We start from the raw sequence: 27,944 nt of genomic DNA on the forward strand, positions 1-27,944 counted from the left end.
TGACTGATAAATTATCAGATAATTCGACTATTAGTTTCAGTTACCTACATGGAAATATATTCCGTAATTACTACAAAATCAACTAATTTGGCTTACCTATTGTTTGAGCCAATAGATGCATGGTTACTCAAGGTACAAAAAAGATGTGTTCTTTACTATGGTTCGTACAACGAATGTTCTTTATCCAGCTTTTAGACCTGAAACATGATAGAAGACAATAAAAAAATTAAAAAATGGGAAAGCGCAGAATAAAAGGCTAGAAAGTAAACAATATACTTCTAAGCACAAGGAAATGATATGATACGATTTAGAGGTTAAACAACAGTTCTTAACTGAAATAAAGGTAGATCATACCTTCAACAATGTCAGTTAGACTCAAGCATCCAGACTTGTGCATTGTTGAAGGGTTTGGGTAAGGACTGCCATTGAATTAGGTTTCTTCTCCTTCAATTTCTCCTACACATCGTCAGCCAAAATAAGCTTAGATGCATTTACAAGATCAGGGAGTGACTGGACATAAATTATATCTTATACTAATCTCTAAGAGCTATAGGTATCAGGTACATTCCAAGTTACATTGCAAAATTATCAGGAAAGACAATGTTCAAAACAATAGTAATAACTATGCATTAACTTACCACAACTTCCTTAGCTTAATAAGATTTTGAATACAGGTTGAGATATTAAATTTTGTAAAAAAAAGAAATTCAATCCAATTCAAAACAATCAGAACCACTTGCCATAGACATATAGCTCAAAAATTCATAACAAGAAATAAAAGTATATCACATAGACAATTAACACATCAGTTACCTTCTCAACCAAGCAAGGAAGAAAGATGGGTTGCCTCTGCTTCTGTCATAGGTGTAGCCCTCATTTTTCAACAGATCCAGAAGCCCAGGATGAAATTTAAGTACCTTATCAAAGTTACAGAAGCTCAAAAGTTAAGAATTATCAGAAGATGTATATACACCGGCTATAACATCATTAGAGAGCTAGATATTAGAGAATCAATAAAAATTTGTAATTTTAGCAATTCCACAAACAAGCAGAATAAACAAATGTTCTAATATTGAGAATACTCATCAAATATGCTACCACTCATTTCCTTTTCAGTGAATTCAGTGAGCAAGCACACAGGCATACTTAATTCAGTGAATTCAGTGAGCTTTAATTCAGTCAGCAAAGCATACAGGCATGCTGACAAAAAAACAGGCAGATTAATAAAATCCTATTTACCATTAATAAGCATGATGTGTTGGATTCACAAAACCTCACAAATTAAGAGTATATCTAAGACTTCAATCACCTCCCTTCCCATGGAGGAAGAGCCTGTATATCATAAACAAATCGAAGGTTAAAAGAAAATTTCAAGTTACACAATCAAAACTAGAATTTATGTTGAAAGAACCTTCTGCAACATCTCAATGCCATCAATTTGACATCATAATGTTTGAGAAGTAAGCAAAGTCACTTACTAACATATCTATAAATAATGTAACATATGATCACATGCAAAAAAATTATATAAGCCACACAGATGCCAAAACAAGTCCAACACTAATGGTCTAACAATTTACCCAAACCCAAAAGCTGAAAAAAGTTCTAAAATGTTGTATGAAGGCCTCCTCTGTGGTATAGAAAAGCTAATCCCACAAAATTAATAAAGAAATCTTAAAAGAGAAACGAAACCTCAAAACGAAAACTGAAGATCTTGAATGTGCTCTATATGCAATTCTTCGAATTTGAATCTGCAAACAATAATCATTTCCCTGTCATCCTGCGAGAGTAACACTGAGTTAATAATCTACTTTTTTGGCATAAAATATACGGGCACTGTTTGCAGCCTGCAGCTACCAAAATATTTGCACCTTATTGCCCTAAAAAATAAATCTGTACCAACCTTGCTGATCAAAACTCGTGACTGAATATCGATGTCTTGAACAGACAAGATGGATTCTTCCATGGATCCCTTGTTAGGTGCAACTCTCTAAATAAACATACGAAGGTGCATTTATACTTCCATGCCAAGATTCGCGGTCACCATGACCATTTTGTTTTGCTGTCTTTAGGATGCTTTCTGCCGTGATGCTTAACAAAACATATCCACCAGATTCATAATTATCTGCAATGGATATGTGACACGAGAAAAATCAATAAAATGATATGGAAAAGTAAAATAAAATAAAATATTTTTTATTAAGAGATAAGTGAGTTAATGGAAAGTAGCATAATACCTTGAAAAGCTCAATATGACTTCAGTTGTTTGCTAAATAGCTAAAGCAGAACCTTGTATATCTCTCAAATTCTTGGATACCTATAATGGGAGAGATATAAAATAGATGTGGTGCAATCTAGCAGCTAAAAGAGTCAGCAAGCCTCGATCAAGTAATAAAAATTATGGATGTCCATACCGTTTCTTGTCGACAAACCCTCAGTACATTAAAGTATGCTTCAGCCACTTTACGAACATTTGCTGATTTATCCTAGCGTCTGTGAGAACAGCTGAAATACATGGTAGTGGTAGACACAACAAAAGATGAGGTCAACAATACTCAAAACAGAAGTTCGAAAAACACTATTTTCCAAATCGACTACAGACCATTTTATTGGGATGAGCAGAGCCAAGTATCTAAGGTACTCAATGACCACTCACGCATATGTACAGCTATTGGCTTTGAGGAATTCGGAATTTGTTAAATGATCCCAAGTATTTATAATATTGGGATTGTGAATCTCAGTTAGTTAGCGCAAGAGACTCTTAATAAACCAATAATTAATAGTATAAGAGAGCACCAATTGTGGATAAAGTAGCAATAATCAAATTTGCGTTAGTGTCGTGTAGACGCCCTTTTATAGCTCCAAATAGATCTCCTAAAACAAGAAAGAAAAGAGGGCACGTCATGTAGATAATTATTTACTCCATATACAAAATTTGAGACTAGTTTTTTCAAATTTTCGACTGACGTACCAGTTCCAGCCAGCAGAACACGTTTGTTCACCTCTTCCAGAATTTTGGTCACACTTTCAATAGATTCCAAGCGGACCTAGAAGAAGATAAAGTCAGATTGATGGCATGCCCTCTTAAATCATTCAAAGATTTGATGATTAACAAACATATACTCCATATAACAAACCTTCCAATCAGAACTCTCTAAAAGAAAGTGGGGGTGATCTTTTCACTGATATCTTCACATGGAAGACAATCCATGCCACCAGTCACCGCAGATGATGTAGAATAAGCTACTTTAACAACCTTCTTTGGAGTGCAGATGCCTGCAAAGAGTAATATTAGTAAATTTGAATTGAAGAACAAACTTATATTGGGAAAACTGACAGTTTTACACCAAAAAGAATTTACCTCGTAGTAAAGCAGGTTTAATGCAGAAATGCCTTTATATCTTCAAGAAAAGCAAAAACCAGTAAATTCCTCCAGATGCAGTTAATTCCTGGATGCAGCACCTGAACATTTTTCTCATTCCAGCTAGGAATAACACAGTAAAAGGATCAACATCTCAACAGATGGATCCAAATTCGTTTGTTATTCAATCAGACACAATAGCTGAAACAAAAAACTTAGTAGCAAGATAACAATTTTGAAAAAGCAGCCCCATCTGCCAATGCAATTCATAAAAAAGAATCACAGTAAGCGCAATACTCTAACATCAAACAACCAAAGACAACATGTAGTAATATCTAGCATATTTAGAAAAGACCAATAAATAAAGGAGTATATAAATATTCACCAGATGAAGCAAAGAGAATATCAAGAAAAATAAAAATAAAAAGGCATGATATGAGGATTAATCTACTACTTAGATACTATTTCGCTTCAAACAATGGCAAAGGAATGGATAAAGATTTATCTTGAAAGCAAAAGAAAAATTCAAAACAAGCAGATTTCTTGATTCCATAAACTTGTAAATAATGGACAAATAATAACTAAGACAGAACATTACCATGTACTTAAGTTGCTAAATCTATAAAATATTTAAGTATATTAACTAACCAGAAAATAGAAAAACAAACAATTTCTTAAACAAGAGCATATTAACTAACCAGAAAATAATTCCTCATGAAATACAAAGGAAGGATAAAATTATATTGAAAATGATCATCTATGAAATGATCATAAGACACCAATTGACTTACAAAAAAAGTGGGCTACAATGAACCCACAATGCAAAACCATAAATTAGGGGGGGGGGCATACAAACACTAAGAGTGAAGCACCTACATAGATCTCCAAAAGTTAAAACAACTATCAATCGATTAAGTAAGACTATGCAAATGCTTTCAAACTATGCAACATAACTTTCTTACAGAAGGAAGATTCACTACATCAATAATATAAGAACAATACATAATTAAAAGAAAAAATAAACAAGATAAAACATATCAAGATATATTACATTTGTGAGCTTGATCAAACATTTAACAACCAAATCGCAGAATTTCTGGTTTCTGATTGCTAGAGACTCATTTGATGCTGGAGAAGGCCATCTTAATGGATTCAAAGGTCTTAACAAATTTATAAGCACAACAAATGATGAATTATGCTATGCATTATCCTGCACGTGCAATCCGGCCCCACAACAACAATTATATTCACAAGAAGATAGGAGAAAAACTAGCAATGCTTGCCTCATAAGTTTTATAGTGATAGTTACCAGAACCTTTAACATCAGAGCATCATCCATCCGTGGAACCCTATCATCCAAAAGCCATAGCAACAGTTTCGTGTAAGATGAGACTAGTACTCTCCTTATCTCCATAAGCAAGCCTCTTGTTCTAAAAAGTCTGCAACAAAAGCAATACCAACTTCAGACCTCAATTAACACACAAATAATAAAATCATGACATGACTCTTCAATTTTAGGCGCTATAAGTTTTTTAGGTCAAAATAATAATTGCCGTATTCACCGGGCATGAAACTAGTTAATCGGCATCATTCTGTATTTCTTCCATTGTGCTGCCTTTGGGGTCAGCAGTTGCTTAAGCCAATTCATGGCACACAACTTTCATCCCTTCAACAACATATTGGCAAAAAAACAAAAATAAGTTTCTCAAAAGATAGCTATAATTGCCCAAATAATGTAGAAATGACATTGGACAAACAAAACAGAATCAGAGATATTGTCAGTAGAAAAATTATGAAGAAAAATTAGAAAAATAGATAAACAAAGTTCCAATTCAAGCAATAAGAACATTACTAATACAATTTTGAAGAACAAATAATTATATGAGATCATGTGAACATACAAAATGTAAAGGTTATGCAAAGGTCTTAACAGATACACAATTTTTAAAACATTTTTAGACATCACTAACCAACATCAACCACTTAGTTTGTACAAACTTTCTAACTAAAATCCAATACTAACCAACATCAACCACTTAGCAATGCAGTCTTGTTAGATCTTTAAAATAAAAGGTCAATATTTGCTTCCTTAGTTTGTACGAACTTTCTAACTAAAATCCAAAATAATATTTACACAGTTAGCTAGTTAAGATGTCCTGAACAGATTAAATGTGATTCGAACACTACTGATTCCCCATAACTAATATTCATAAACTATCACACTATTTGGTTCTTTGGACAACTTTTTTTTAAAAGCATTCCATTAGAAAATATATCTTTACCATAATTTGGGAGCAGAATATGTTTGTATGACTTGTTTCATCAGTTCCCGCATTTTTCTCGAACTTTTTCAATGTTATGTCCAGACTGCAGTCCGAGATAATAAGACATTGGTTACTGCTTGAGATATTACATTTTGAGAAAAAAAAAATCAATCCAATTCAAAACAACCAGAATCTTTTGCCATAGACTTACAGACAGAAAACTCTTAACAACAAAGAAAAGCATATCACATAGACAGTTAACATATCAGTTACCCTCTCATCCAAGCAAGGAAGAACGATGGTTGCCTCTGCTTCTGTAACAATGTAGCCCCTCATTTCCCAAAGATCCAAAAGCTCGGGAAGAAATTCAAGTACTTATCAAAGTTACAGAAGAACAAGAGTCGAGAAAGGATACGAGATAGTTTAAATATGATAGATAAGAATTATAAGGACATAAGTATTCACTGGCTGTAACATCATTATAGAGATAGATATTGGAGACTCGATAACAATTTGTAATTTTAGCAATTCCAGAAACAAACTGAATAAACAAATGTCCTAATAACAAGTGTCCTGAGAACACTCATAAAATATGCAACCACTCATTTCTTTTTCAAAAATATCATTTGATAAATTCACACAGCCAAGCACATGGGCATGCTAACTAAAAAAACAAACAAATTAATAAAATCCTATTCACCTTTAATAAGCATGATGTGTTGAATTCACAAAACCTCAACACAAACCACTTTAAGAGTATATCTAAGACTTCAATCACCTCCCTTCCCATGGAGGAAGAGCCTGTATATCATAAACAAATCGAAGGTAAAAGAAAATTGCAAGTTACATGATCAAAACTAGAATTTATGTTGAAATAACCTTTTGCAACATCTCAATACCATCAACTTGATTTTTGAAGTCAGCACTTAAGAGCCTCCGATGCAGATCCTCTCGAAAGTATTTCATGACATCATTCTTTTTGAAGTAAGCATAGTCCCTTACTAAAAATCTATAAAGAATGTAACATATCATCACATACATAAATATTACATAAGCCACACAAATGCTAAAACAAGTCAACACTGATGGTCTGCTACTATTTACCCAAACCCAAAAGCTGATAAAAATTTGAAAAACTTGTATGAAGACCTCCTCTGTGGTATGGAAAATCTAATCTCATTATAGTAATAACTAAAATCTTACAAGAGAGCAGAAACCTCAAGATCTTGAATTTCCTCTACACGCAATTCATCTAATTTGAATTTGCAAACAATAATTCTTTCTCTGTCATCCTGCGAGAGTAACACTAAGTCAATAATCTACTATGCAGCCTTAAAAGCTACAGCATTGTGTGCAGCGTTATAAAAATAATTGCACCTTGTTGCCCGAAAAAATAAATGTGAACCAACCTTGTTGTGACTGAATGTTGATGTCTTGAAAAGACAAGATAGATTCTTGCCTGAATCCCTTGTTAGGCACAACTCTCTAAATAAACAGGACATCAATTAACAAATACATTATGGTTTAGAAGAAATATATTAACCACAAAAAACATACTGAAGGTGCATTTCTGCTTCCATGTTGAGATTCGCGGTCGCCATTTCCATTTGGTTTTGCTGTCTTTAGGCTGCTTTCCAACGTGATGCTTGACGAAACAAATTCTCCAGATTCATAATTATTCTGCAATGGATATGTGGCACTAGAAAAATCAACATAATGATATGAAAAAGTAGAAAAACAATATAAATTTTTTATTAGGATATGAGTGATTTAATGGAAAGTAGCATGAAAAGCTCCATATGGCTTCAGTCGTTTGCTAATATCAGCTAAAGCATAATCTTGTATATCTCTCAAATTTTCGGATACCTGTAAGGCGAGAGATATAAGATAGGTCTAGCGCCATCTAGCAGCTAAAAGAGTTAGCAAACCTCAATAAAGTAATAAAATTTTTGGATGTTCATACCGTTTCATTTCCACAAACCCTCAATATTTCATTAAATCATGCTTCAACCTCTTTACGAACATCTGTTGATTTATCCTAGAAAGGTATCCAAGAAATATCCTGAGACATAAAGTTGGCACAAACAGCTACCTGAAGAATAACAACTTTGAATAACAAAATACCATAATAGCAGATGTAGTGGGTTCGATTAGCTTGATTGCATCATGAAACTCAGCTAATCCAGCAAGTTGTCTTGATAGCCAATCAAATTGCGCCCCTCTGCGCCTACTTTAGCCTGTGAGAATAGCTGAAATATATGGTAACGGAAGACAACAACAAACGATGAGGTCAGGGATCTCAAAGCAGAAGTTCGAAAAACACTATTTTACAAATCAACTACGGACCATTTTATTGGGATGAGCAGCACAAGGCCAAGTGTCTAAGGTACTCAATGTAAACTCACGCATATGCTTTCTGTTGTCGCCAAGCCATTTCAAAACATCTAAAAGAATGCCCTGCATGAGCCACATTCATGTAAATGATCAAGCCTTCACAAGAGCTATGTACATGACAGAAGAGTTACAATATTGTGATTTAAAGGTATAACTATTGGCTTTGAGGAATTCTGGATTTAATAAATTGATCCCAAGCATTTATAATATTGGGATTGTAAATCTCAGTTAGTTAGCGCAAGTGACTCTTAATAAACCTATAAGTAATAGTATAAGAGAGTACCAAGCTTAATTTCTGCTGTCCCATTGTGGTCCCAAGAGCACCAATTGTGGACAAAGTAGCAATTATCAAATTTTTGTTACTATTGTGTAGACTCCTCTTTAGAGCTCCAAATAGATCTCCTAAAACAAGAAAGATAAGATGGCACATCATGTAGATAATTATATACTCCATATACAAAATTTGATAGTTATTTCAAATTTTCCACTGAACATACCAGTTCCAGTTCACCTCTTCCAGAATTTGGTTACACTTTTAATAGATTCCAAGTGGACCTAGACAGAAGATAAAAGTCAGATTGACGGCATGCCCTCTTAAATCATAAACATATTTGATGATTAACAAACATAAACTCCATATTACAAATCTTCCAATCAGAACTCACTAAGCCTTTTAACAAAGTGGGGGTGATCTTTTAAACAGTATCTTCACGTGGAAGTTCATCCATGCCACCAGTCAGCACAGATGTTGTAGAACAAGTTACTTTAACAACCTTCTTTGGAGCTGCAGATGCCTGCAAAGAGTAATATTTGTAAATTTGAATTGAAGACAAAGCTTATATTGGGAAAAATGACAGTTGCACTACATAATTAAAATTTAAGAAAAAAAACTAGATATAACACCTTTGGAGCTTGATCAAACATTTTAACAACCAAATAAGAGGACTTCAGGTTTATGGGTTTCTAATCGCAAGAGAATCATTTGATGCTGAAGATGGACGTCTTGATGGATCCAGAGGTCCTAACAGATTTATAAGCACAAGAATTGATGACGTACGTTCTGTGTTATCCTGCACGTGCAATCCAGCCACACAACAGCAATTATATGCACAATAAGATAGGAGAAAAAACAAGCCAAGCTTGCCTCATAAGTTTACGGTGATAGCTACCAGAATCTTTAACATCAAAACATTCAAAGCTGTTAAAATTTGACTTCCATCATCCATCTCCGGAACCCTATCATCCAAAAGCCAGAGTAACAGTTCCATGATGAGACTATCAGAGGACTCTCCTTAAATGCATAAGCAAGCCTCTTGTTCTGAAAAGTCTGCAACAAAAGCAATAACCACTTCAGACCTCAATTGACACCAAAATAATCAAAACCATGACATGACACTTTAATTTTAGGCATTATTACTTAAAACGTCAGACTAATTACCTATATCATAGTATTCAGGACATATTTACAAGATCTTGAAAGGCACCAGTGAGGCGGAAGTCAAAAGTCTTCACAACCTGCATGAAAAGATACCAATTGTGAGGACCTCACGGAAACAATGCCAAAGAGGTATGTCAAAAATAGCATAACAATGTCTTATTCGCCACGCGTGAAACTACCCTATCAGCATCTTTCACTATGTCAAACTAAAATCAAAACTCTTATTTACACAGTTAACTCTAACGGCTGATGGGTGTCGGATCTATTCCAATCACAATTAGAAAAGGAAACAAAACATAAAGATGACATTTGTTCAATGTATACATCAACGATCAGCCCATGGAATGAAAAAGTCAAATAACTACTCAAAAAGACATCTATTATCATTTTTATGGGCATTGTAATTTAAAAAATAATAGAACACAGTTTTTGACTAACCCGGTTTACAGGCAATAAGATGCAACAACTGGCCGAAAAAATGGCTCTCGGATCCCTAGCAAAGTTGCCCAGTGCTTGAATAATTTTATATGCAACAACATTTTTTTCCTTTTTTCCTTTTTTTTCATTTTTTTCCCTTTTTCCTTTTTTTCTTCTTTTTTTCTTTTTCCTTTTTCCTTTTTTTCCTTTTCTTTCCTTTTTTTTAGGAAGGGTTATCAGGCCCTTAGCAAGATTGCCTAGTGCTTAAATAGCTTCAGCTGCAACAACAATGTTTTTTCTTTTTTTTTCTTCCTTCAATAATGTTTACATTTGTGACAACCTGCAAAATTCAAAAATGTTGCACACAGGCAACACCCATTATTTGGTCACGATATTAACACCAACACTATGTTCTGCATAAAATCATGAATAACATGGATTGAGTTATGGACTTTTGGTCCAGGAAACTATAGCATACCTTCTTCAATGTTAGATAACTTTCTGAAAAAATCCGCAGGAGCATTCTTTTTGGTGGATGCATGTTCGGTTAGTTCAGCAACAGCCACTTTCCTCTCACACCATTTTGAAGCTTTCGAAAAATAAAGTACAAAAATTATGAATAAAAGCCTACAATAAATTATTTTTTGAATAATTTTAATAGGTAAAAGACAGAGATAGGCCACTTACCACCGCTTCCCAAAATCCAGACTTCTCCAAAGGCTTTAATATATCAACTGGATCGATAAGGTCCTGAGGTGCTGATAGGGAAGATATCTTAGACTCATAAAAGAAAGCCAGAAATTTAAGCCTCTAAGATAAAACAACACGCAGGTATAATATCAGTACCATTTACAAAGGCAGCTTCAATTCATTAAAGCTTAAGATGGTTGGTCAGAATCAGTGATGCACATAAATTACGTTTCACACAAAACCTAGAACCTAATCAAGGAATGGGTTAGGCAAGGGGGTAGACAGATTCTACGAAAGTAAAAGACATCACTGTATTACCTCAACCTTTGGCTACGTGGTGACTTGACAACATTGGCCAGATGTACACTAAAGCCAAGTATCTAAGGTACTCAATGTACACTCATGCATATGCTTTTTGTTGTCACCAAGGCTTTTCAAGACATTTGAAAAATCTGAAAGAATCCCCTGCACGAGCCACATTCGTGTAAATGATCAAGCCTTCACAAGAGCTATGTACATGAAAGAAGAGTCAACTATTGGCTTTGAGGAATTCGGGATTTAATAAACGATCCCAAGCATTTATATTATTGAGATTGTAAATCTCAGTTAGTAAGCACACGTGAATCTTAATAAACCTATAACCTATAGTATAAAAGAGTACCTAGCTTGACTTCACAACTGGATATCCCATTGTAGTCCGAAGAGCACCAACTGGGGACAAAGTAGCAATTATCAAATTTTAGAACTGTCGTGGATACGCCCTATAGAGCTCCAAATAGATCTCCTAAAACAAGAAAGATAAAAGGGCACATCATGTAGATTATAATATACTCCACATAAAAAATTTGATAGTTATTTCAAATTTTCTACTGAACGTACCAGTTCCAGTTCTCTTCCAGAATTTTGGTTACATTTTCAATAGATTCCAAGTGGACCTAGACAGAAGATAAAGTCAGATTGACGGCATGCCCTCTTAAATCATAAACAAATTTGATGATTAACAAACATATACTCCATATTACAAACCTTCCAATCAGAACTCTATAAGCCATTTAACAAAAAGGGGGTGACCTTTTCACTTATATCTTCACGTGGAAGTCCATCTATGCCACCAGTTAAGTTACTTTAACAACCTTCTTTGGAGTTGCAGATTCCTGCGAAGAGTAATACTTGTAAATTTGTATTGAAGAACAAGCTCATACTAGAAAAATGACAGTATCACATCATCAATAGAATAAGAACACTACATAACTAAAATTTATAAAAAAAACAAGATATAATACCTTTAGAGCATGATCAAACATTTAAAAACCAAATCAGAGAACTTTAGGTTTTAGGTTTCTGATCTGAAGATGGACATCTTGATGGATCCAGAGGTCTTAACAGATTTATAGGCACAGCAAATGATGACGTATATTTTGCGTTATCCTGCACGTGCAATCCGGCCACACAATAGCAATTATATTCAAAAGAGAGGAGAATGCTTGCCTCTCATAAGTTTACAGTGATAATTACCAGAATCTTTAACATCAGAACATTCAAAGCAGTTATGATTTGACTTCCATCATCCATCTCCGGAAGCCTATCAACCAAAAGTCAGAGAAACAGTTCCTTGATGAGACTATCAGAGTACACTCCTTAACTGCATAAGCAAGGCTCTTGTTCTGAAAAGTCTGTGACAAAAGCAATAACCAGTTCAGGCTCAATTGACACCCAAATAATCAAAATCATAACATAACTCTTCAATTTTAGGTGTTATAAGTTAAAAGGTCAAACTAATTACATACATCATAGTATTCAGGACATATACACGAGATCTTAAATAGGTACAAGTGTGGCTGAAGTTAAAGTCTTCACAATCTTGTAGAAATGATAACAATTGCGAGGATATCATGGAAACAATGCCGAAGAGGTATGCCAAAAATAGCATAACAATTGTCTTATTCTCCATGCATGAAACTAGCCTATCAGCATCTTTCACTATGTCAAATAAAAGCCAAAAAACTTATTTAACCAGTTAACTTTAACTGTTGTTGGGTGGCGGATCTATTTCAATCCCAATTAGAAAAGGAAATAATCGCAAAATATAAAGATGACATTTGTACAATTTTTACATTAACAATCAGCCCCAAGTCAAATAACTACTCAAAAACACATCTATTATAATTTTTATGGGCATAGAAATTTAAAAAATAATATAACACAGTTCTGGACTAACCGGTATGAAGGCAATAAGAAGCGACAACTGGCCAAAAAATGGGCTCTCGGATCCCTAGCAAGGTTGCCCAGTGCATGAATAGCTTTAAATGCATCATCAATTATTTTTTCCTTTTTTTCCTTTTATTTTCTTTGTTTTCCTTTTTTTTCTTTTTTTAACTAGGATTCTCAGTCCCATAGGAAGGTTGCCCAGCGCTAGAATAACATCAGCTGCAACAACAATGTTTTTTTCTTTTTTTTCCTTTCTTCAGTAACATTTACATTCGTGATAACCTGCGAAAATCAAAATGTTGGGCAGGCAACACCAATTACATTTTCATGATATTATCACCAACAATATATTCTGCGAAAAGTCAAGAAAAACCTTAATTGAGTTGTGGGCTTGAGGTCAAGAAACACCATAGCATACCTTCTTTAATGTATGACAAACTTTCTGAAAAAATCTCCAAGAGAAATCTTTTTGGTGGAAGCAAGTTCGGTTAGTTCAGCAACAGCTTCTTTCCTCTCACGCCATTTTGAAGCTTTCTGAAAATAAAATGCAAAAAATATGAATATCTTGATGGATCCAGAGGTCTTAACAGATTTATAAGCCCAGGAAATGATGACGTATATTCTGCGTTATCCTGCACGTGCAATCCGGCCACACAATAGCAATTATATTCACAAGAGGAGAGGAGAAAAAACAAGCCATGCTTGCCTCGAATAAGTTTACAGTGATACTTACCAGAATTTTTAACATCAGAACATTCAAAGCAGTCAAAATTTGACTTCCATCAGCCATCTCCGGAAGCCTATCATCCAAAAGCCAGAGAAACAGTTCCTTGATGAGAAGAGTACACTCCTTAACTGCATAAGCAAGGCTCTTGTTCTGAAAAGTCTGTGACAAACGCAATAACCACTTCAGGCTCAATTGACACCCAAATAATCAAAATCATGACATGACTCTTCAATTTTAGGCGTTATTAGTTAAAAGGTCAGACTAATTACCTAGCAACGTTGCCCAATGCATGAATAGCTTTATACGCAGTAGCAATTTTTTTTTTTTCCTTTTTTCTTTTTTTTAGATGAGTTCTTAGGCGCTTAGGAATGTTGCCCCGCTCTTGAATAGCTTCAGCTGCAACAATGTTTTTTTCCTTTTTTTCCTTCCTTCAGTAACATTTACATTCGTGATAACCTGCAAAATTCAAAATGTTGTGCAGACAACACCATTTACATTTTCACGATATTATCACCAACAATATATTATGCGAAAAGTCAAGAAAAACCTTAATTGAGTTGTGGGCTTGTGGTCAAGAAAAACCATAGCATACCTTCTTTAATGTATGACAAACTTTCTGAAAAAATCTCCAAGAGAAATCTTTTTGGTGGAAGCAAGTTCGGTTAGTTCAGCAACAGCTTCTTTCCTCTAACGCCATTTTGAAGCTTTCTGAAAATAAAATGCAAAGGATACATTAAATTATTTTTTGAATATTTTTCATAGGTAAAGGACAGAGATAGGCCACTTACCACCGCTTCCCAAAATCCAGACTTCTCCTAAGGAGGCTTTAATATATTAACTGGATCGACAAGGTCCTGAGGTGCTGATAGGAAAGACATCTTAGACTCGTAAAAGAAAACCAGAAATCTAAGCCTCTAAGGTAAAACAACACGAAGGTATAATAGCTGTAACATTTACAAAGTTCTGGACTAACCGGTTTACAGGCAAATAAGAAGCGACAACTGGCCGAAAAATGGGCTCTCGGATCCCCAGCAAAGTTTCCCAGTGATTGAATAGTTTAAATGCATCAGCAATTATTTTTTCCTTTTTTCCCTTTTTTTCCTTTTTTTCCTTTTTTCATTTTTTTTCCTTTTTTTCTTTTTTTTACTAGGATTCTCAGTCCCATAGGAAGGTTGCCCAGCGCTAGAATAGCATCAGCTGCAACAACAATGTTTTTTTCTTTTTTTTTCCTTTCTTCAGTAACATTTACCTTCGTGATAACCTGCAAAAATCAAAATGTTGGGCAGGCAACACCAATTACATTTTCACGATATTATCACCAACAATATATTCTGCGAAAAGTCAAGAAAAACCTTAATTGAGTTGTGGGCTTGTGGTCAAGAAACACCATAGCATACCTTCTTTAATCTATGACAAACTTTCTGAAAAAATATCCAAGAGAAATCTTTTTGGTAGAAGCAAGTTCGGTTAGTTCAGCAACAGCTTCTTTCCTCTCACGCCGTTTTGAAGCTTTCTGAAAATAAAGTGCAAAAAATATGAATAAAAGGCCACAATAAATTATTTTGACTATTTTTCATAGGTAAAGGACAAACATAGGCCACTTACCACCGCTTCCCAAAATCCAGACTTCTCCAAAGGCTTTAATATATCAACTGGATCGATAAGGTCCTGAGGATCTGATAGGGAAGATATCTTAGACTCGTAAAAGACAGCCAGACAGAAATCTAAGCCTCTAAGGTAAAACAACACGAAGGTATAATAGCAGTATCATTTACAAAGCTAGCTTCAATTGATTAGAGCTTAAGATGGTTGGGCCAGAAACAGTGATGCACATAAATTGCGGTTCACACAAATTCTAGAACCTAATCAAGGAATGGGTAAGCCAAGGGGGTAGACAGATTCTACAAAAGTAAGAGACATCATTTTATTACCTCGACCTTTGGCTACGTGGTGACTTGACAACATTGGCCATTGTAAAAGAGTACCTAGCTTGACTTCTCAACTGGATGTCCCATTATAGTCCCAAGAGTACCAATTGTGGACAAAGTAGCAATTATCAAATTTTAGAACTGTCGTGTAGACGCCCTTATAGAGCTCCAAATAGATCTCCTAAAACAAGAAAGATAAGAGGGCAAATGATGTAGATAATAATATACTCCATATACAAAATTTGATAGTTATTTCAAATTTTCCACTAAACGTACCAGTTCCAGTTCACCTCTTCTAGAATTTTGGTATTATTTTCAATAGACTCCAAGTGGACCTAGACAGAAGATAAAGTCAGCATGCCTCTTAAATCATAAACAAATTTGATGATTAACAAACATATACTCCATATTACAAACCTTCCAATCAGAACTCTATAAGCTTTTTAACAAAGTGGGGGGTGATCTTTTAACTAATATCTTCACGTGGAAGTCCATCTATGCCACCAGTCACCACAGATGATGTAGAATAAGTTACTTTAACAACCTTCTTTGGAGTTGCAGATTCCTGCAAAGAGTAATACTTGTAAATTTGAATTGAAGAACAAGCTCATATTGGGAAAAATGACAGTATTACAACAACAATAGAATAATAACACCACATAATTAAAATTTATAAAAAAAACAAGATACCTTTGGAGCATGATCAAACATTTAAAAACCAAATTAGAGAACTTTAGGTTTTAGGTTTCTGATCTGAAGATGGATATCTTGATGGATCCAGAGGTCTTAACAGATTTATAAGCCCAGGAAATGATGACGTATATTCTGCGTTATCCTGCACGTGCAATCCGGCCACACAATAGCAATTATATTCACAAGAGAAAAGGAGAAAAAACAAGCCATGCTTGCCTCGAATAAGTTTACAGTGATACTTACCAGAATTTTTAACATCAGAACATTCAAAACAGTCAAAATTTGACTTCCATCAGCCATCTCCGGAAGCCTATCATCCAAAAGCCAGAGAAACAGTTCCTTGATGAGAAGAGTACACTCCTTAACTGCATAAGCAAGGCTCTTGTTCTGAAAAGTCTGTGACAAACGCAATAACCACTTCAGGCTCAATTGACACTCAAATAATCAAAATCATGACATGACTCTTCAATTTTAGGCGTTATTAGTTAAAAGGTCAGACTAATTACCTAGCAACGTTGCCCAATGCATGAATAGCTTTATACGCAGTAGCAATTTTTTTTTCCTTTTTTTCCTTTTTTCTTTTTTTTAGATGAGTTCTTAGGCGCTTAGGAAGGTTGCCCCGCTCTTGAATAGCTTCAGCTGCAACAATGTTTTTTTCCTTTTTTTCCTTCCTTCAGTAACATTTACATTCGTGATAACCTGCAAAATTCAAAATGTTGTGCAGACAACACTATTTACATTTTCACGATATTATCACCAACAATATATTATGCGAAAAGTCAAGAAAAACCTTAATTGAGTTGTGGGCTTGTGGTCAAGAAAAACCATAGCATACCTTCCTTAATGTATGACAAACTTTCTGAAAAAATCTCCAAGAGAAATCTTTTTGGTGGAAGCAAGTTCGGTTAGTTCAGCAACAGCTTCTTTCCTCTAACGCCATTTTGAAGCTTTCTGAAAATAAAATGCAAAGGCTACATTAAATTATTTTTTGAATATTTTTCATAGGTAAAGGACAGAGATAGGCCACTTACCACCGCTTCCCAAAATCCAGACTTCTCCTAAGGAGGCTTTAATATATTAACCGGATCGACAAGGTCCTGAGGTGCTGATAGGAAAGACATCTTAGACTTGTAAAAGAAAACCAGAAACCTAAGCCTCTAAGGTAAAACAACACGAAGGTATAATAGCTGTAACATTTACAAAGTTCTGGACTAACCAGTTTACAGGCAAATAAGAAGCGACAACTGGCCGAAAAATGGGCTCTCGGATCCCCAGCAAAGTTGCCCAGTGCTTGAATAGCTTTAAATGCATCAGCAATTATTTTTTCCTTTTTTTCCTTTTTTTCCATTATTTGCTTTTTTCATTTTTTTTCCTGTTTTTCTTTTTTTTCTTTTTTTCTTTTTTTTACTAGGATTCTCAGTCCCATAGGAAGGTTGCCCAGCGCTAGAATAGCATCAGCTGCAACAACAATGTTTTTTTCCTTTTTTTCCTTTCTTCAGTAACATTTACATTCGTGATAACCTGCAAAAATCAAAATATTGGGCAGGCAACACCAATTACATTTTCACGATATTATCACCAACAATATATTCTGCGAAAAGTCAAGAAAAACCTTAATTGAGTTGTGGGCTTGTGGTCAAGAAAAACCATAGCATACCTTCTTTAATCTATGACAAACTTTCTGAAAAAATCTCCAAGAGAAATCTTTTTGGTGGAAGCAAGTTCGGTTAGTTCAGCAACAGCTTCTTTCCTCTCACGCCATTTTGAAGCTTTCTGAAAATAAAATGCAAAGGCTACATTAAATTATTTTTTGAATATTTTTCATAGGTAAAGGACAGAGATAGGCCACTTACCACCGCTTCCCAAAATCCAAACTTCTCCTAAGGAGGCTTTAATATATTAACTGGATCGACAAGGTCCTGAGGTGCTGATAGGAAACACATCTTAGACTCGTAAAAGAAAACCAGAAATCTAAGCCTCTAAGGTAAAACAACACGAAGGTATAATAGCTGTAACATTTACAAAGTTCTGGACTAACCGGTTTACAGGCAAATAAGAAGCGACAACTGGCCGAAAAATGGGCTCTCGGATCCCCAGCAAAGTTGCCCAGTGATTGAATAGCTTTAAATGCATCAGCAATTATTTTTTCCTTTTTTCCTTTTTTTTCCTTTTTTTCCTTTTTTCATTTTTTTTCCTTTTTTTCTTTTTTTTCTTTTTTTTACTAGGATTCTCAGTCCCATAGGAAGGTTGCCCAGCGCTAGAATAGCATCAGCTGCAACAACAATGTTTTTTTCTTTTTTTTCCTTTCTTCAGTAACATTTACCTTCGTGATAACCTGCAAAAATCAAAATGTTGGGCAGGCAACACCAATTACATTTTCACGATATTATCACCAACAATATATTCTGCGAAAAGTCAAGAAAAACCTTAATTGAGTTGTGGGCTTGTGGTCAAGAAACACCATAGCATACCTTCTTTAATCTATGACAAACTTTCTGAAAAAATATCCAAGAGAAATCTTTTTGGTGGAAGCAAGTTCGGTTAGTTCAGCAACAGCTTCTTTCCTCTCACGCCATTTTGAAGCTTTCTGAAAATAAAGTGCAAAAAATATGAATAAAAGGCCACAATAAATTATTTTGACTATTTTTCATAGGTAAAGGACAAACATAGGCCACTTACCACCGCTTCCCAAAATCCAGACTTCTCCAAAGGCTTTAATATATCAACTGGATCGATAAGGTCCTGAGGATCTGATAGGGAAGATATCTTAGACTCGTAAAAGACAGCCAGACAGAAATCTAAGCCTCTAAGGTAAAACAACACGAAGGTATAATAGCAGTATCATTTACAAAGCTAGCTTCAATTGATTAGAGCTTAAGATGGTTGGGCCAGAAACAGTGATGCACATAAATTGCGGTTCACACAAATTCTAGAACCTAATCAAGGAATGGGTAAGCCAAGGGGGTAGACAGATTCTACAAAAGTAAGTGACATCATTTTATTACCTCGACCTTTGGCTACGTGGTAACTTGACAACATTGGCCATTGTAAAAGAGTACCTAGCTTGACTTCTCAACTGGATGTCCCATTATAGTCCCAAGAGTACCAATTGTGGACAAAGTAGCAATTATCAAATTTTAGAACTGTCGTGTAGACGCCCTTATAGAGCTCCAAATAGATCTCCTAAAACAAGAAAGATAAGAGGGCAAATGATGTAGATAATAATATACTCCATATACAAAATTTGATAGTTATTTCAAATTTTCCACTAAACGTACCAGTTCCAGTTCACCTCTTCTAGAATTTTGGTATTATTTTCAATAGACTCCAAGTGGACCTAGACAGAAGATAAAGTCAGCATGCCCTCTTAAATCATCAACAAATTTGATGATTAACAAACATATACTCCATATTACAAACCTTCCAATTAGAACTCTATAAGCTTTTTAACAAAGTGGGGGTGATCTTTTCACTTATATCTTCACGTGGAAATCCATCTATGCCACCAGTCACCACAGATGATGTAGAATAAGTTACTTTAACAACCTTCTTTGGAGTTGCAGATTCCTGCAAAGAGTAATACTTGTAAATTTGAATTGAAGAACAAGCTCATATTGGGAAAAATGACAGTATCACAACAACTATAGAATAATAACACCACATAATTAAAATTTATAAAAAAAACAAGATATAATACCTTTGGAGCATGATCAAATATTTAAAAACCAAATCAGAGAACTTTAGGTTTTAGGTTTCTGATATGAAGATGGACATCTTGATGGATCTAGAGGTCTTAACAGATTTATAAGCCCAGGAAATTATGTCGTATATTCTGCGTTATCCTGCACGTGCAATCCGGCCACACAATAGCAATTATATTCACAAGAGGAGAGGAGGAAAAACAAGCCATGCTTGCCTCGAATAAGTTTACAGTGATACTTACTAGAATTTTTAACATCATAACATTCAAAGCAGTTAAAATTTGACTTCCATCATCCATCTCCGGAAGCCCATCATCCAAAAGCCAAAGAAACAGTTCCTTGATGAGAAGAGTACACTCATTAACTGCATAAGCAAGGCTCTTGTTCTAAAAAGTCTGTGACAAAAGCAATAACCACTTCAGGCTCAATTGACACCCAAATAATCAAAATCATGACATGACTCTTCAATTTTAGGCGTTATTAGTTAAAAGGTCAGACTAATTACCTAGCAACGTTGCCCAATGCTTGAATAGCTTTATACGCAGTAGCAATTTTTTTTTCACTTTTTCCCTTTTTTTACTTTTTTTTCTTTTTTTTCCTTTTTTCTCTTTTTTTTCGAAGGGTTCTCAGGCCCTTGGAAGGTTGCCCAGCGCTTGAATAGCTTCAGCTGCAGCAACAATGTTTTTTCCTTTTTTTCCTTCCTTCAGTAACATTTACATTCGTGATAACCTGCAAAAATTGTGCAGACAACACCATTTACATTTTCACGATATTATCACCAACAATATATTCTGCGAAAAGTCAAGAAAAACCTTAATTGAGTTGTGGGCTTGTGGTCAAGAAAAACCGTAGCATACCTTCTTTAATGTATGACAAACTTTCTGAAAAAAATATCCAAGAGAAATCTTTTTGGTGGAAGCAAGTTCGGTTAGTTCAGCAACAGCTTCTTTCCTCTAACGCCATTTTGAAGCTTTCTGAAAATAAAATGTAAAGGCTACATTAAATTATTTTTTGAATATTTTTCATAGGTAAAGGACAGAGATAGACCACTTACAACCGCTTCCCAAAATCCAGACTTCTCCTAAGGAGGCTTTAATATATTAACTGGATCGACAAGGTCCTGAGGTGCTAATAGGGAAGATATCTTAGACTCGTAAAAGAAAACCAAAAATCTAAGCCTCTAAGGTAAAACAACACGAAGGTATAATAGCAGTAACATTTACAAAGTTTTGGACTAACCGGTTTATAGGCAAATAAGAAGCGACAACTGGCAGAAAAATGGGCTCTCGGATCCCCAGCAAAGTTGCCCAGTGCTTGAATAGATTTAAATGCATCAGCAATTATTTTTTCCTTTTTTCCTTTTTTTCCTTTTTTTGCTTTTTTCATTTTTTTCCTTTTTTTTCTTTTTTTTCTTTTTTTTCTTTTTTTTACTAGGATTCTCAGTCCCATAGGAAAGTTGCCCAGCGCTAGAATAGCATCAGCTGCAACAACAATGTTTTTTTCTTTTTTTTCCTTTCTTTAGTAACATTTACATTCGTGATAACCTGCAAAAATCAAAATGTTGGGCAGGCAACACCAATTACATTTTCACGATATTATCACCAACAATATATTCTGCGAAAAGTCAAGAAAAACCTTAATTGAGTTGTGGGCTTGTGGTCAAGAAACACCATAGCATACCTTCTTTAATGTATGACAAACTTTCTGAAAAAATCTCCAAGAGAAATCTTTTTGGTGGAAGCAAGTTCGGTTAGTTCAGCAACAGCTTCTTTCCTCTCACGCCATTTTGAAGCTTTCTGAAAATAAAATGCAAAAAATATGAATAAAAGGCTACAATAAATTATTTTTTGAATATTTTTCATAGGTAAAGGACAAAGATAGGCCACTTACCACCGCTTCCCAAAATCCAGACTTCTCCAAAGGCTTTAATATATCAACTGGATCGATAAGGTCCCGAGGAGCTGATAGGGAAGATATCTTAGACTCGTAAAAGACAGCCAGCCAGATATCTTGACAGTGATAGTTACCAGAATCTTTAACATCAGAACATTCAAAGCTCTTAAAAGTTGACTTCCATCATCCATTGGGGATTACTATCATCCAAAAGCCGGAGCAATAGTTCCATGATGAGACTATCAAGAGTACTCTCCTTAACTGCATAAGCAAGCCTCTTGTTCTTAAAAGTTTGCAACAAAAGCAATAACAACTTCAGACCTCAATTTTAGGCGTTATTAGCTAAAAGGTCAGATTAGTTACCTACATCATAGTATTCAGGACATATTTACATGATCTTGAAGAGGCAACAGTGAGGCTGAAGTCAAAAGTCTTCACAACCTGCTAGAAATGATAACAATTGTGAGGATCTCATGGAAACAATGCCGAAGAGGTATGTCAAAAATAGCAGAACAATTGCCTTATTCGTCAGGCATGAAACTAGTCTATCAACATCTTTCACTATGTCAAACTCCTAGATTAAGATGTGATTCGAAGACTACCGATTCACAATAATATTCAGAAATTATCACACTATTCGGTTCTTTGGACAACGTTTTTCAGAAGCATCAATGAACAAATCTGAGCAGATATTTCAAGGACATGCCTATCTTTTGAAAAAGCATATTCTATGATTTCCAAAGCTTCATTTCCCAACACCAGTATAAGCCCGTGGCATTGCAGTCTATCTGTGTGGATTTCAGGAAGGCCATAGTTCTCCATGAGAGAAAAACAACATAAATTAGTAGAAAGTTAACACATCTATAAATTATTAAGAGATAATGGGTTCAGGAAAAATAGCAAATCATTTTGTATAGTGGTGTTGATTATAGACAATTAGTAATTTAGTACATAAAAGTTTGAATACCGATTGAAAGTTGGGATGCCCATGGATCTTGATAAGTCCCCACTTGGCTCAGCTGGATCAAACCTGTGTGCATTAAAAACTAATTACCATAACCAAAAAGGAAAGGAACAATGAAGTCATTAATGATGTTTCCCTTCAAGTTTATGAATATATAAATCATCCCAACAGTTTACAATGAATGTCTTGTCAAGACAACAACTTGGAACAGATTTGAGTCCAAAGACATTCTTTCCATCATTTAAGTATATTCTAGAGTATACACATATAACAGCAAGTTCAACAAATACAAGTTGTTCATAACCGCTAAAAGAAATTTTAGATGTAGCATGCCCTCCATGGGAAATGAGCCTTAGAGTGAACAAAATCATGATGGATAAATTAACCTAGGAATCTAGTCATTAATAAAAGCAATACCTAAATATGTAGACACTCTTCCAAACTAGAAAAAACCCTATATATACCAACACAGAAACAAATCACGATACTTCAATTCAATTTACAATTCAATTAGGGAGAAAGATGAGAAGAAAAAGGAGAAGAAGGAGAAAAGACCCACGATGGGAGGGCGGACGGCGACGGGTTCGCGCAGTTGGCGGCGGCGGCAAGGCCGCGAGTCAGCAGCCACGCGACGCTGCCCACGAATCCGGACCAGTGACCTGCTGCAGGAGACGACGGCGTCTGATGATGGCGAGTAGCAGCCGCGGCGGGGGACCAAACTCCGAGACAGCCAAGTCCTCAGCTTTCTTCTCCGGGCAAGCAGGCCGGCGGCGTGAAATCTGCGAGGGCTATGACTCTTGGTGTGGGGAAAACACGAGTCAATTCTGCCAATTGAGATAGAGATAGAGATAGAGATAGAGATATGGAGATGGAGAGATTTAGGGTTTCTAGGCAATTTTAATTTATGGAGTACTACTCTTATTTGGGTTTATTTGTATTGGAATTTTAGTTTATGGAATGTAAATTGGGCTTTATTTGTTTTGTAATTGTGTTCGATTTTATGATTTGGAAGCATTTATAAAAATATATACTAGAGTTCTAAATTGGGTGGTATGGCTATCTCATTATATTTATGTTTTAAAAATTAGGTTTTAATCTGGACTATTTTTTATTTGACTTTGTATAAATATATTTCAATTTAAATTCTTTTTTGTAATTTAATTTATATATTATTACTTTGCATTTTATTTGAGTCAAAATTAGAATTATGCTAAAGAACTTAATTTGTTCAACTGAACATTTATTCATCATTACAATACTTCTCTAAATGAGAACACAAATATGTAATTTTTTAATTTTCATCTTATATTTATTCAACTAAAATATTTAATATTTTATCCATCCCATAAAAATAAAGATACATTTTTTTATCCAGACACAAATAAATATATCTCATTTTTGTTTATAGAAAATTCTCTCAAACTCATTATCTATATATATATCAATTTATTTACTTATTTACGTCTTATTTAACTTGATGAATTCAATAACAAAGTAGGAAGTTTTCTAGGCCAAAAAACAAAATTGAAGGATTATTGTTGAATTAGTAGGCAACCAAATCTATATATGTGAATTTGTAAATCTGAAAAAATCTATATTTCACACTTATATAAGAAATTGTATGACATGTCAAATATAGGAGTAATACAAAGTGACGTATTTTATTTTAGAAAATGGTGTGTGGCTAAAGAATAAACGGCCTGAAGTGATCGCCAACATAGCAAATATTATTGTAACATCCCAAACTTTTGTGACTCTTTTAATACGTTATTGGAATTTATGAAACTTTTGTTTATATGTGATTAAGTGAGTTGCGTGAAATAAATTGTCGTGGTTAATGTGAATGCCTGAGTTTTTATTTTTTTTCCAATGAGGGGAAATAATTAATAGGATCATGCATTTATTCTTTCTCAAGTCAATTCATTGAAAAATTCGGCCCTCCCTAATTATTGAAATAGTACTTCTTTTTGTGGATTTAATTAATTGTTTTGGGACATTATTCCAAATTAAATCCAAACCAATGGACCTTAAATTACACTACATGAAATTCGAACTCCATCCTTTTATCCTTGGGAGTTTCGAAAATCTCCAATAGGAGATTGGATTATTTTTCATTTGATTTAATTGGTGCTTTATTGACTCTCTTCTTTTGAATTTAATCCAATTAAATCATGTTATATTTTATTTCTTCACCCCAAAATAAATAGAGAGTTGGGATTTTTGCCTTGGCTACTTGAGCCTAATTTTTTTCGGCCCCCTCCAATAAATTTTGGAGAATATTTTATTTGTTTCCTAATTTTATGGGAGCCCTTTTCCTATAAAGAAATTACCTAATTTAAATCCTATTCTATTTAATTGGGGATTTAAATAATTTCCTTGTGCTTTCCCCCTCAAATTTTCATCCACTACACTATTATTTCCTACTTGGAGATTTAATTTATTTTTGTTCCCTTGTTTATGGAATATTCACCTTTATTTCCTAATTTATGAATATTCTCTCCAAGTAAATATTGCTATATTTCCTTGTAATTAAATCAGCAAATTTTGGAATTAATCCCCTCAAAATACACGCCTACTTTGTGATCTAATTGTGGGATTTTTATTTAATTTATTCCTCCCACAATTTAATTATTACTTGGGTGTGAATTAAACCTAGTACATAAAATAGAATAAATCCTAACCCTAGCCACTATTTTTCACACGCCTCCCTCTCCCTCATTCTCTCCTCACACGTTTTCCCTCTCCTCTCCACTCTCCCATCTCCAAAAATCTTCCATTCAAGCTTATTCTTGCATCCATTGAAAGTACCTTCGAGAGTTTCCGACGGATCGCTTCGTTCTTCTCTTCTACCGATTGGTTTTTGTAAAGGAAGGTATAATTGCACACTTTTTCTTCTCCTTCTCTTTTGAACCATGTTTTGAGTCCTACATGCATGTAGAGAGTGTAGGTTTGATAGATCGCAAGTTTTAACGGGAGGGAAATTGTGTGTTCGTAAGAACTTGTTTGATTTTTACGTTGTTGATTGGAATTAGGGATGTCAATCGGGCCAACCCGTTCGGGTTCGGGCCAACCCGTTCGGGTTGTCGGGCCATTCGGGTACGGGCTATTCGGGTTATAATTTTTTCGGGTTATAAAAGTTCGACCCTAACCCTAACCCTTCGGGTTTCGGGCTAACCCACCGGGTTATTCGGGTTAATACGTATTTTTAATTCTTTTAATATTTTCAAAAATAATACGTATTTTAAATTTTCTTTAATTATATACATATTTTTAATTAATCATTCAACAATGAAATACATATTTTTTATTTTCTTTAATATTTATAAAAAAGATTAAGTTATTTAAATTTAAATAACTTATTCATTACATAATTATTTACAAAATATCTATAAATAGTATGTTTATGTTTATGTATTTAAAACATAAATCAACACTTTGTTTCAAAATTCAAACATAAATCAATTCGTAGAAATTAAATAAATTTTTCATAACGTGAGAGGTGCATCGTAGATGTAACAAAAATATTTTGAATTGTTAAAGAGTGAATTATCAAGATGCTAGCTAATTGGAGTAACTCTAAGTTTTCTTGAATTATGATTGGTCAAATTTAATTTATTCCAGCTGTAAATAAGTCAAATAATAATTTATCTTTGTTTTAAGAATCATCAAAGTACGCATAATTCAATGAGGAAGCGGCGTCAAAACACTTTGCACTATTATATTGGAAATATACTAAAAGAAAGCTTTTATATACGAGTATTTATGAATCCATGAACCACATGGTGATTTTTTTCGTGATCTTATATAGTCGGTTGACGTATTTGGATTTTGCATGGTTTTAGAGGGTTGTTTTGGATGATTTTGATTATATTTCTATATTTTGGTATGTTTATATGTTTGTTGAGAAATGATAGAAAATTGATTAGAAAATGTACACAAAATATGTGGATGTGCAACAGACTTGTTTGAGTCAATGTTTCTCGCGATTTTGAAGTCTGATAAACCTCTAATACATATCATCCTCTTCGTCTTCGAAAGAGCTTCGCGTGGATATATTACACGCCTCAATCGGAGCTTTGTAGAGAAAGTTATGACCGTTACAAAAACTGCTCGCTGTGCAGAAGCCTTCAACCCGACGGGCCAACCCGTAACCCGAACGGGTCAGCCCGCCTAACCCGACAACCCGAATGGGTCAGCCCGAATGGCCCGATTTTAAATTCGGGCTGTGAAATTACAACCCTAACCCTGTATTTTTATCGGGTTATTCGGGTCGGCCCGCGGGTTCGGGTTACATTGACATCCCTAATTGGAATCATGTGTATTGGATCGAAATATTTGTGAATAATATGAGGTTGTATGCAAATATGTGTATGAAGATCGTGTAAGCATGATTATGTGTTTTCGAGCATGAAAAATCGGTGGTTGTGTTGTGGAAAAATCCCGAATTTGAACCAGAAATCTGTGATACACGACCAGTGACTTATGATCTATATTCGACCCATCAAACGAATGAATTTTGCTACGAAATTTTTACTGAGTAAACTTCAAGGTGTTTTCTATGTCTCGTGTAAATTTCAGCCTGTTTCATCAAAAAATGAACTTTTAATAAATTTTTGAAGTTGACTGCGCAAATCTGCCAGAAACGTGAGTTCTCGCCATGAATGTTTCGTTTTCTGTTTGACTGACCAAATGACCTTCGATTGATGTGATTCTTGAACTATATGAAAATTTGAAGTGTCTTCTGAGTCGTGTTAAATTTTCACCCTTTTTGGGCATCGGATGAATTTATGGTGAATTTTTCAAATGAACTGCGCAATACTGTCGGAAATTGTATGCTACGACCAGAGAGTTCAATATGTGATATGACTGACTAAATGACGTGATTTCGGTGTGCAAATTTTCATGTATGAACTTGAATGTGTATTCTGTATTGTGACCAAAATTTAGCTTCTTTTGAGGTCGGGTGAATTTATAGTGATTTTAACAAAACGGTCGCGCAGTTCTGCCAGTTTTCTGCCTTGTTAAAATAACACTTATTTTCAAGTCTAAAAGTATTGTATGATGCATGTATGTCCAAGGAACGTGTCTAAATGATGTGATCACGTGTGATAAATTGAAATGTGTTACGATGTGTTCTCCCATCTTTGTGACGTATGTTGGGTCGGGGATTTGAGAAAAACGACGAGAGAATCGATAGGACATGCATAGTAATATGTTGTTGGGGGAAACTAATTGTGTTGTCTTTGACGAGGGTGTTGTGTAGTCG

The 27,944-nt window shown here is 34.7% G+C and overlaps 1 long non-coding RNA gene across 9 annotated transcripts; it reads right to left on the bottom strand.

The window, feature by feature from the left end:
• Positions 1 to 23,594, bottom strand: LOC121807660. 9 transcript variants are annotated; one of them, XR_006051905.1, is made up of 72 exons: positions 23,238 to 23,594; positions 22,682 to 22,744; positions 22,078 to 22,155; positions 21,712 to 21,975; positions 21,502 to 21,617; positions 21,061 to 21,365; positions 20,876 to 20,949; positions 20,679 to 20,795; positions 20,327 to 20,550; positions 20,064 to 20,216; positions 19,818 to 19,962; positions 19,541 to 19,687; positions 19,399 to 19,457; positions 19,126 to 19,303; positions 18,800 to 18,870; positions 18,592 to 18,707; positions 18,159 to 18,455; positions 17,974 to 18,047; positions 17,778 to 17,893; positions 17,337 to 17,641; positions 17,152 to 17,225; positions 16,956 to 17,071; positions 16,627 to 16,819; positions 16,364 to 16,516; positions 16,118 to 16,262; positions 15,845 to 15,992; positions 15,704 to 15,762; positions 15,431 to 15,608; positions 15,105 to 15,175; positions 14,897 to 15,012; positions 14,473 to 14,760; positions 14,288 to 14,361; positions 14,092 to 14,207; positions 13,769 to 13,955; positions 13,506 to 13,658; positions 13,191 to 13,306; positions 12,783 to 13,054; positions 12,080 to 12,237; positions 11,848 to 11,992; positions 11,591 to 11,718; positions 11,444 to 11,499; positions 11,226 to 11,348; positions 10,883 to 11,029; positions 10,562 to 10,632; positions 10,353 to 10,463; positions 9,896 to 10,214; positions 9,458 to 9,534; positions 9,189 to 9,346; positions 8,923 to 9,089; positions 8,685 to 8,813; positions 8,517 to 8,574; positions 8,303 to 8,421; positions 7,972 to 8,082; positions 7,750 to 7,874; positions 7,589 to 7,663; positions 7,183 to 7,491; positions 7,035 to 7,110; positions 6,326 to 6,917; positions 5,644 to 5,728; positions 4,924 to 5,027; positions 4,677 to 4,800; positions 3,362 to 3,462; positions 3,138 to 3,276; positions 2,972 to 3,047; positions 2,415 to 2,874; positions 2,238 to 2,317; positions 1,904 to 2,125; positions 1,693 to 1,780; positions 1,240 to 1,332; positions 814 to 917; positions 355 to 456; positions 1 to 197 (listed from the first exon to the last, which is right to left on the bottom strand). It is a non-coding gene; the product is annotated as an uncharacterized LOC121807660 (long non-coding RNA). The 9 variants fall into 9 exon arrangements; XR_006051909.1 differs by lacking the exons at positions 1 to 197; positions 355 to 456; positions 814 to 917; ... (5 more) ...; positions 2,972 to 3,047; positions 3,138 to 3,276 and adding an exon at positions 3,123 to 3,137 and having other exon boundaries at positions 3,319 to 3,462; positions 23,238 to 23,593; XR_006051908.1 differs by lacking the exons at positions 1 to 197; positions 355 to 456; positions 814 to 917; ... (6 more) ...; positions 3,138 to 3,276; positions 3,362 to 3,462 and adding an exon at positions 4,554 to 4,571 and having other exon boundaries at positions 4,671 to 4,800; positions 23,238 to 23,593.
• Positions 23,595 to 27,944: the final 4,350 nt, after the last annotated feature.

The sequence above is a fragment of the Salvia splendens genome, chromosome 6 (genome assembly GCF_004379255.2).
Source record: "Salvia splendens isolate huo1 chromosome 6, SspV2, whole genome shotgun sequence".
Taxonomy (NCBI): domain Eukaryota; kingdom Viridiplantae; phylum Streptophyta; class Magnoliopsida; order Lamiales; family Lamiaceae; genus Salvia; species Salvia splendens.